Raw genomic sequence first — 9,411 nt, 5'->3', positions numbered from 1 at the left:
AAAAACAAATGATAGTACCACTAAGGGCAAACCAGATGGGATGGAGTATCGCAGCAGAATGATGTGGTAGCCATGCTGGTTAAGTGTGCCTTGAATTCTAAATAAATCACAATATCACCAACAAAGCACCCCCACACCATCACACCTCCTCTCCCGTGCTTCACGGTGGGAACCACACATGTGGAGATCATCCGTTCACCTACTCTGCGTCTCACAAGGAGACGGCGGTTGGAACCAAAATTCTCAAATTTGCCATCTCCAATCAGACCAAAGGACAGATTTCCACCGGTCTATTGTCCATTGCTCGTGTTTCTTGGCCCAAGCAAGTCTCTTCTTATTATTGGTGTCCTTTAGTAGTGGTTTCTTTGCAGCAATTTGACCATGAAGGCCCGATTCATGCAGACTCCTCTGAACAGTTGATGTTGAGATGTGTCTGTTACTTGAACTCTGTGAAGCATTTATTTGGGCTGCAATCTGAGGCTGGTAACTCTAATTAACTTATCCTCGTCAGCAGAGGTAACTCTGGGTCTTCCTTTCCTGTGGTGGTTCTCATGAGAGCCAGTTTCATCATAGAGCTTGATGGTTTATGCGACTGCACTTGAAGAAACGTTCAAAATTCTTAAAATTTTCTGCATTGACTGACATTCATGTCTTAAAGTAATGATGGACTGTTGTTTCTCTTTGCTTATTTGAGCTGTTCTTGCCATAATATGGACTTGGTCTTGTACCAAATAGGGCAATCTTCTGTATACTGTAACAGCGAAATGCAGCGTGGTTGTTACTCATGTTCTTTAATGAATGATCGCGATACATGAAATAACTATAATAAATACAAAAACAACAAACGGAACGTGAAAACCTATACAGCCTGTCTGGTGAAATAACTAACACAGAGACAGGAACAATCACCCACGAAATACACAGTGAAACCCCGGCTACCTAAATACGGTTCCCAATCAGAGACAACGAGAATCACCTGACTCTGATTGAGAACCGCCTCAGGCAGCCAAGCCTATACTAGACACACCCCTAATCAACCACAATCCCAATGCCTACAAAAACCCCAATACGACAACACAATAAACCCATGTCACACCCTGGCCTGAACAAATATATAACGAAAACACAAAATACAATGACCAAGGCGTGACAGAACCCCCCTAAGGTGCGGACTCCCGGACGCACCTCACAACCATAGGGAGGGTCCGGGTGGGCGTCTGTCCATGGTGGCGGTTCCGGCTCGGGACGTGGACCCCACTCCATTAATGTCATAGTTCCTCCCCTTCGCGTCCTGGGATAATCCACCCTCGCCGCCGACTATGGCCTAATAGTCCTCACCCAGAACCCCACTGAACTGAGGGGCAGCTCGTGACTGAGGGGCAGCTCGGGACTGAGGGGCAGCTCGGGACTGAGGGGAAGCTCGGGACTGAGGGGAAGCTCGGGACTGAGGGGCAGCTCGAGACTGAGGGGCAGCTCGGGACTGAGGGGCAGCTCGGGACTGAGGGGCAGCCCGGGACTGAGGGGAAGCCCGGGACTGAGAGAAAGCCCAGTACTGAGAGACAGCCCAGTACTGAGAGGAAGCCCAGTACTGAGATGAAGCTCAGGCAGGTAGTAGGCTCCGGTAGATCCTGGCTGGCTGGCGGATCTGGAATATTCTGGTTGACTGGCAGATCTGGAAGAGACTGGTTGACTGCTCTGGCTGCTCCATGCAGACTGACAGCTCTGGCTGCTTCATGTAGGCTGACAGCTCTGGCTGCTCCATGCAGACTGGCAGCTTTGTGCAGACTGACAGCTCTGGCTGCTCTATGCAGACTGGCAGCTTTGTGCAGACTGGCAGCTCTGGCTGCTCCATGCAAACTGGCAGCTCTGGCTGCTCCATGCAGACTGACAGCTCAGGCTGCTCCATGCAGGCTGACAGCTCTGGCTGCTCCATGCAGTCTGGCAGCTCAGGCTGCTCCGAACAGGCAGGAGGCTCCGGCAGCGCTGTAGAGGAGGAAGGCTCTAGAAGCTCTGAACAGGCGGGAGACTCCGACAGCGCAGGAGGGAAGGAAGGCTCTGGCTGTGCTGAACAGGCGAGGCGCACTGAAGGCCTGGTGCGTGGTGCTGGAACTGGTGATACTGGATCGAGGACCCGCACAGGAAGCCTGGTGCGGGGAGCTGCTACCGGAGGACTGGTATGTGAAGGTGGCACAGGATGGACTGGACCGTGAAGGTGTACTGGAGAGCCTGAGAGCAGGACTGGCACAGGACGTGCAAGGCTAGGTAGGTACACAGGAGGCCTAGTGCGTGAGTCTGGCACATTTTTCACCAGCCGACTAACACGCACCTCAGGACGAGTATGGAGCGCTGACCCAGGTGCCATCAAATCCCCGACACGCTCCGTCAGACGAATCTTGTACCTAAATCACCAAGCTAGCAACTCCCTCATTACTCTCCACTCCACCTTCCCCATTAACTCCTTCACAGTCTCTGCTTCGCTCACCTCTAACACTGGCTCTGGTTCTGGTCTCCTCCTTGGCTCCTCTCGATTAACAAGGAGAGTTGGCTCAGGTCTATCTCCAGACTCTGCCACTCTCCCTCTGAGCCCCCCTCCAATACATTTTTGGGGCTGACTCACGGGCTTTCCTCTGCGCCGTCGTGATTGCCTCTCCAACTCCATTCTCCTATAACCCTCTTCGCACTGCTCCAGCGAATCCCAGGGGCGGGCTCCGGCACTCTCTCTGGGTCGACCGCCCACCTGTCTATTTCATCCCACGTCGTATACTCCCGATATTGTAGCTCCTGCTGCCGCTGTTGTTTCTCCTCATAACAGCGTCTCTCAGCTCTCGCCGCCTCCAGTTCTTCTCCGAACAATTCATCCTCCTTTCGCTGCTCCTGCTGTCGTTGCCTGTTACCACGCCACTCGGTCCGTGTGTGGTGGGTGATTCTGTAACGGCGTTCGTTTGTCGAAAGAGAGTCGGACCGAAATGCAGCGTGGTTGTTACTCATGTTCTTTAATGAATGATCGCGATACATGAAATAACTATAATAAATACAAAAACAACAAACGGAACGTGAAAACCTATACAGCCTGTCTGGTGAAATAACTAACACAGAGACAGGAACAATCACCCACGAAATACACAGTGAAACCCCGGCTACCTAAATACGGTTCCCAATCAGAGACAACGAGAATCACCTGACTCTGATTGAGAACCGCCTCAGGCAGCCAAGCCTATACTAGACACACCCCTAATCAACCACAATCCCAATGCCTACAAAAAACCCAATACGACAACACAATAAACCCATGTCACACCCTGGCCTGAAAAAATATATAACGAAAACACAAAATACAATGACCAAGGCGTGACATATACCACCCCTACCTTGTCACGACACAACTGATTGGCTCAAACGCATTAAGAAGGAAAGAAATCCCACTAGTTAACTTTTTAATTGAAATGCATTCCAGGTGACTACCTCATGAAACTGGTTGAGAGAATGCCAAGAGTGTGCAAACCTGTCATCAAGGTAAAGGGTGGCTACTTTGAGGAATCTGAAATATACAATATATTTTCATTTGTTTAACACTTTTTTGCTTACTACACGATTCCATATGTGTTATTTCATAGTTTTGATGTCGTCACTATTATTCTACAATGTAGAAAAGAGTAAAAATAAAAATAATAAACCTTGAATGAGTAGGTGTGTCCAAACTTTTGACTGGTACTGTATGTTCATTTGTCCCAATACTTTCGATCCCCTAAAATTAAGGCAATATCTACTAAAAGTGCTGTATTTTCTAAAAGGTTCCCCGAAATGAATGAAAATACCCTCAAATTAAAACTGAAAGTCTGCACTTTATTCTCATAGTCGTATAGTTTCAAATCCAAAATACTGGAGTATAGAGCCAAAACCACAGAAAATGTGTCACTGTTCCAGTGTTCCAATACTTTTGGAGATCATTGTGTGTTGAGATTGGAAATACTGTTGGCTGCATATCTAATGTTGATTGACCTGGGTTGCTGAATTCTTATTCTAACACCCTTTTCACGCTATAGTGCCGACCCAAACTTTAGTTTCAGAATATTGTCCCTTCCAACACAGTTCTAAGCCAGCACGGCTCAGCCCTATCTGGCACAATAAGATACAGTGCCTTCAGAAAGCCCTCATACCCCTTGACTTACAGTGCATTTGGAAAGAATTCAGACCTGTTGACTTATTCCACATTTTGTTACATTACAACCTTATTCTAAAATTGATTAATACATTTTTGCAAATGTATTAAAAATAAAAATGGAAATATCACATTGACATAAGCATTCAGATCCTTTACTCAGTACTTTGTTGAAGCACCTTTGGCTGCGATTACAGCCACAAATCTTCTTGGGTATGACGCTACAAGCTTGGCACACCTGTATTTGGGGAGTTTCTCCAATTCTTCTCTGCAGATCCTCTCAAGTTCTGGCACAGCTATTTTCAGGTCTCTCCAGAGATGTTCCATCGGGTTCAAGTCCAGGCTCTGGCTGGGCTACTCAAGGACATTCAGAGACTTGTCCCAAAGACACTCCTGTGTTGTCTTGGTTGTGTGCTTAGGTTCATTGTCCTGTTGGAAGGTGAACCTTCGCCCCAGTCTGAGGTCCTTGGTTTTCATCAAGCATCTGTCTGTATTTGCTCGGTTCATCTTTCCCTCGATTTTTCCTTCTCCCAGTCCCTACCGCTGAAAAACATCCCCACAGCATGATGCTGCGACCACCATGCTTCACTGTATGGATAGGTGCCAGGTTTCCTCCAGATGTGACGCTTGGCATTTAGGCCAAAGAGTTCAATCATGGTTTCATCAGACCAGAGAATCTTGTTTCTTATGGTCTGAGAGTCCTTTAGGTGCCTTTTGGCAAACTCCAAGCGGATGTCATATGCCTTTTACTGAGGAGTGGCTCCCGTCTGGCCACTCTACCATAAAGGCCTGATTGATGCAGTGCTGCAGAGATAGTTGTCCTTCTGGAAGGTTCTCCCATCTCCACAGAGGAACTCTGGAGCTATGTCAGAGTGACCATTGGGTTCGTGGTCACCTCCCTGACCAAGGCCCTTCTCCCCTGATTTCTCAGTTTGACATGGTGGCCAGCTCTAAGAAGAGTCTTGGTGGTTGCAAACTTTTTCAATTTAAGAATGATGGAAGCCACTGTGTTCTTGGGGACCTTCAATGCTGCAGAAATGTTTTGGTACCCTTCCCCAGATCCGTGCCTCGACAAAATCATGTCTCGGAGCTCTACAGACAATTCCTTGACCTCATGGTTTGATTTTTTTGCTCTGACATAAACTGTCAACTGTGGGACCTTATATAGACAGGTGTGTGCCTTTCCAAATCATGTTCAATCAATTGGATTTACCACAGGTGGACTCCAATCAAGTTGGACAAGCATCTCAAGGAGGATCAATGGGGAAAAGATCTGAATACTTATGTAAATAAGGTATTTCTAAAACTCTCTTTACACTTTGTCATTATGGGGTATTGTGTGTAGATTGATGAGATTGACTTTAAAAATATATATTTTAGAATAAGTCTGTAACGTCACTAAAAATGGAAAAAGGGAAGTGTTTGAATACTTTCCGAATGCATTGTATTCTACATTTTGTTGTGTTACAGCCTGTATTCTAAATTGATTAAATCTTCTTTTTCTCTCATCTACACACAATACCCCGTCATGACAAAGTGAAAACATGTTTTTTGAAGTCTTAGCAAATGTATTGAAAATTAAATAGAGAAATATCTTATTTACATAAATATTCACACCCTGAGTCAAAACATGTAAGAATCACATTTGGCAGCGATTACAGTTTTCAGTCTTTCTGGGTAAGTCTTTAAGAGCTCTCAAATTGGTTGTTGATCACTGCTAGACAGCCATTTTCAAGTCTTGCCATAGATTTTCAAGCCGATTTAAGTCAAAACTGTAACTAGGCTTCTCAGGAACATTCAACATCATCTTGGTAAGCAACTCCAGTGTATATTTGGCCTTGTGTTTTAGGTTATTGTTCTGCTGAAAGGTGAATGTGTCTCCCGGAGGCTGTTGGAAAGCAGACTGAACCAGATTTTCCTCTAGGATTTTGCCTGTGTTTAGTTCTATTCAGTTTATGTTTATCCTAAAAACTTGACTGCAGTTCCTACTACGACACCGCCATAAGAACCGCTATGCGGATTTCGGCTAAAGTGGATCTGATGAATAGAGCCCAAAATCTCTCTGGATAAGAGTGTCTGCTATGAATAAAATGATGATTATGATTAAATAAGTACTGAACCAAACTCACTGGAAAGTGAGCGCAGTTTGGGTTGAGACAGTAACGGTGAAAAGGGTACACAGCCTCAGCACAGGATGAACCTTTTTCAGATAACGCTTGTGAGATTTCTAACTGCGTGCCAGGTTGCCAATCCAGACAGTAATCTGGCAGGAATTCTGTTATAAAGGGATCCTGTTAAAGGTTTTAAAAAATGCCTGTGGCGTAGACCCTAAATACTGGTCTGTACATGAAGAAGGGCTGTCCACTTTTAAACAGCAACTGACCTAGTTCAATTCTATAACCAGGACTGACCAGAGCCTACTGTACTATTTGGTTGTTGGCAGAACTGCTAATCTGCTCACCACCCAGATAACATAAAGGCTAGGACGTTATCTTCAAGCCGATTTAAGTCAAAACTGTAACTAGGCCTCTCAGGAACATTCAACATCATCTTGGTAAGCAACTCCAGTGTATATTTGGCCTTGTGTTTTAGGTTATTGTCCTGTTGAAAGGTGAATTTGTTTCCAAGTGTCTGTTGGAAAGCAGACTGAACCAGGTTTTCCTGTAGGATTTTGCCTGTGCTTAGCTTTATTCAGTTCCTTTATATCCTAAAAAAACTCCCTAGTCCTTGCTGATAACAAGCATACCCATAATATGATGCTGCCACCACCATGCTTGAAAATATGAAGAATGGTACTCAGGGATGTGTTTTATTTGCTCCAAACATACTGCTTTTTATTCAGGACTTAAAGTTAAATTCTTTGTCACATCTTTGGCAATTTTACTTTAGTGGCTAATTACAAACAGGATGCATGTTTTGGAATATTTTTTATTCTGGACAGGCTTCCTTCTTTTCACTCTGTCATTTAGGTTAGTATTGCTGAGTAACTACAATGTTGTTGATCAATTCATTAGTTTTATCCTATCACAGCCCTTAAACTCTGTATCTGTTTTTAAGTTACCATTGGCCTCATTGTGAAATTCCTGAGCGGTTTCCTTTGTCTCCGGCAACTGAGTTAGGAATGACGCCTGTATCTTTGTAGTGACTGGGTGCTACACCAGCCAATGTGTAATTAATAACTTCACCATGCTAAAAGTGGATCTGATGAATAGAGCCCTAAATCACTTTGAATAAGATCATCTGCTATAAAAAAAAAATTAAAAGTCTGAATAATAATTAAATAAACGCTGAACCAAACTCACTGGTAAAGTGAGCTAAAAGAGCACAGTTTGGGTTGAGACAGATATCTCCAACACAGGATGAACCTTTTTCAGATAACACTTGTGAGATTTCTACCTGTGTGCCAGGCTGCCAATCCAGACAGTAATCTGGCTGGCACTCTGTTATAAAGTGATCCTGTTAAGGTAAATATAGTTTGAGGTGTAGACCTTAAATACTGGGCCATACATGAAGGGCTGTACTCTTTTAAACAGCAACTGACCTAGGTCAGTGTTTCAACCTGGACTGACCAGAGCCTACTGTACTATTTGGTTGTTGGCAGAACAGCTAATCTGCTCAACTCCAAGATAACATAAAGACTAGGACGTTATCTTCAAGCCGATTTAAGTCAAAACTGTAACTAGGCCGTCGTCTTGGTAAGTAACTCCAGTGGATAGCTGGCCTTGTGTTTTAGGTTATTGTCCTGCTGAAAGGTGAATTTATCTCCCAGTGTCTGTTGGAAAGCAGACTGAACCAGGTTTTCCTCTAGGATTTTGCCTGTGCTTAGCTTTATTCCGTTTTTTTTATCCTACAAAACTCCCTTGTCCTTCCTGATAACAAACTCCTCTCTGGCAACTGAGTTAGGAGGCGCCTGTATCTTTGTTGTGACTGGATATATTGATACACAGCAAACTGTAATTAATAACTTCACCATGCCCTAAGCCGATCTGATCTTGTTGTTATTGATTTACGCTTCATAAGTGTTTTTAATCTTATTTTAACAGCCACTTATTTGAATGTTAATACATTAACTTTACTACATTATTTTGCATAAGGCCCTACTACACTATTTACTACATAGCAGATCAGGGTTGCCTGGTTTTTAATTGTGTACTGATTTGATATTGGGAATGAAATGTTACACTCATAAGTAGTTTAGCATTGACCTGACATACAACATATTGCTAAAGGCTTACCAGTTCAGGGGCCTAATTCTGAGGCCTACTTCAGTTGACAGCATCAACTAAGGAATCAACTACGGAAATCATGTATTGCTTAATTAAGATCAGGTCCAGGGTCTACCATACACAGTAAGCAATCAATCATTTCAAGATCTGTAGATTGCAGCTGAATTTGCATAGCCCCCGCCAGAACAATCTGTAAATCCAGCATTTGAACTTGCCATTACTTTTAAATCTAATTTTCTCATTATACTGAGATCTTGAGTTTGATTGTTAGAATTATCACTGTGTAATAGAGTGGATAGGCATGTGTGAGGCGCAATGAACAGAAGAGACTTTCAAGAGGGCTGTTTTTGCCACCCACATGATCACATACAGTACAAATCACTAAAACTTTGGCGCTCAGACAAGCGTGGGAACTGCACTGTCAAAAGGTGCATCGTAAAACTGACACATCCAAGCTACACCCAAGTCTTTAGCTGCTTCTAAAATAATGTCAAACAGCAACCAAAATAATGTGAATTAGTGGCAAGATGGGGGGGCGTATGTAAGAGGCCATGTTATTTTTGCTGAATCCAATTACCAGTCAGTTAAAACAGATCTAACAGCAGCCACATCCAATCGTAGATTAGGGTCATGGACAAACGTTGCACAACTCGTAAGGGTTGGAGGTAAGGAGGTAATGTCATGAAGTCACTTTTATGGGGGATACCCATGTTACTGTTGGAACCAGATTTAGTGTATGGGTACTGGATATGACACAAAACCAGTATAGCATGAGACAGGAATGCAATGAAAATGTAGTTGATGTGGTTGCACAAAATCAAAGATATGTGGTTGTACAAATTCTAAATGATCTGTGAGTTGAGCTTCAGCTATGCAGACCAAGAAAAGTCCATACAAACGAAGCATTGTTCAACTATGCATTTTGGGAGAGAGAGAAAGAGAGAGAGCAGAGAGAGAAAGAGAAAGAGAGGAAGATAGGGAGAGAGAGGCAGAGAGAGAGAGAGTGAGGACTGATTAAAGGGATTA

Source organism: Oncorhynchus keta, chromosome 23 (assembly GCF_023373465.1).
Source record: "Oncorhynchus keta strain PuntledgeMale-10-30-2019 chromosome 23, Oket_V2, whole genome shotgun sequence".
In the NCBI taxonomy this organism is placed as follows: Eukaryota; Metazoa; Chordata; class Actinopteri; order Salmoniformes; family Salmonidae; genus Oncorhynchus; species Oncorhynchus keta.
This window is presented reverse-complemented; position numbering follows the sequence as displayed.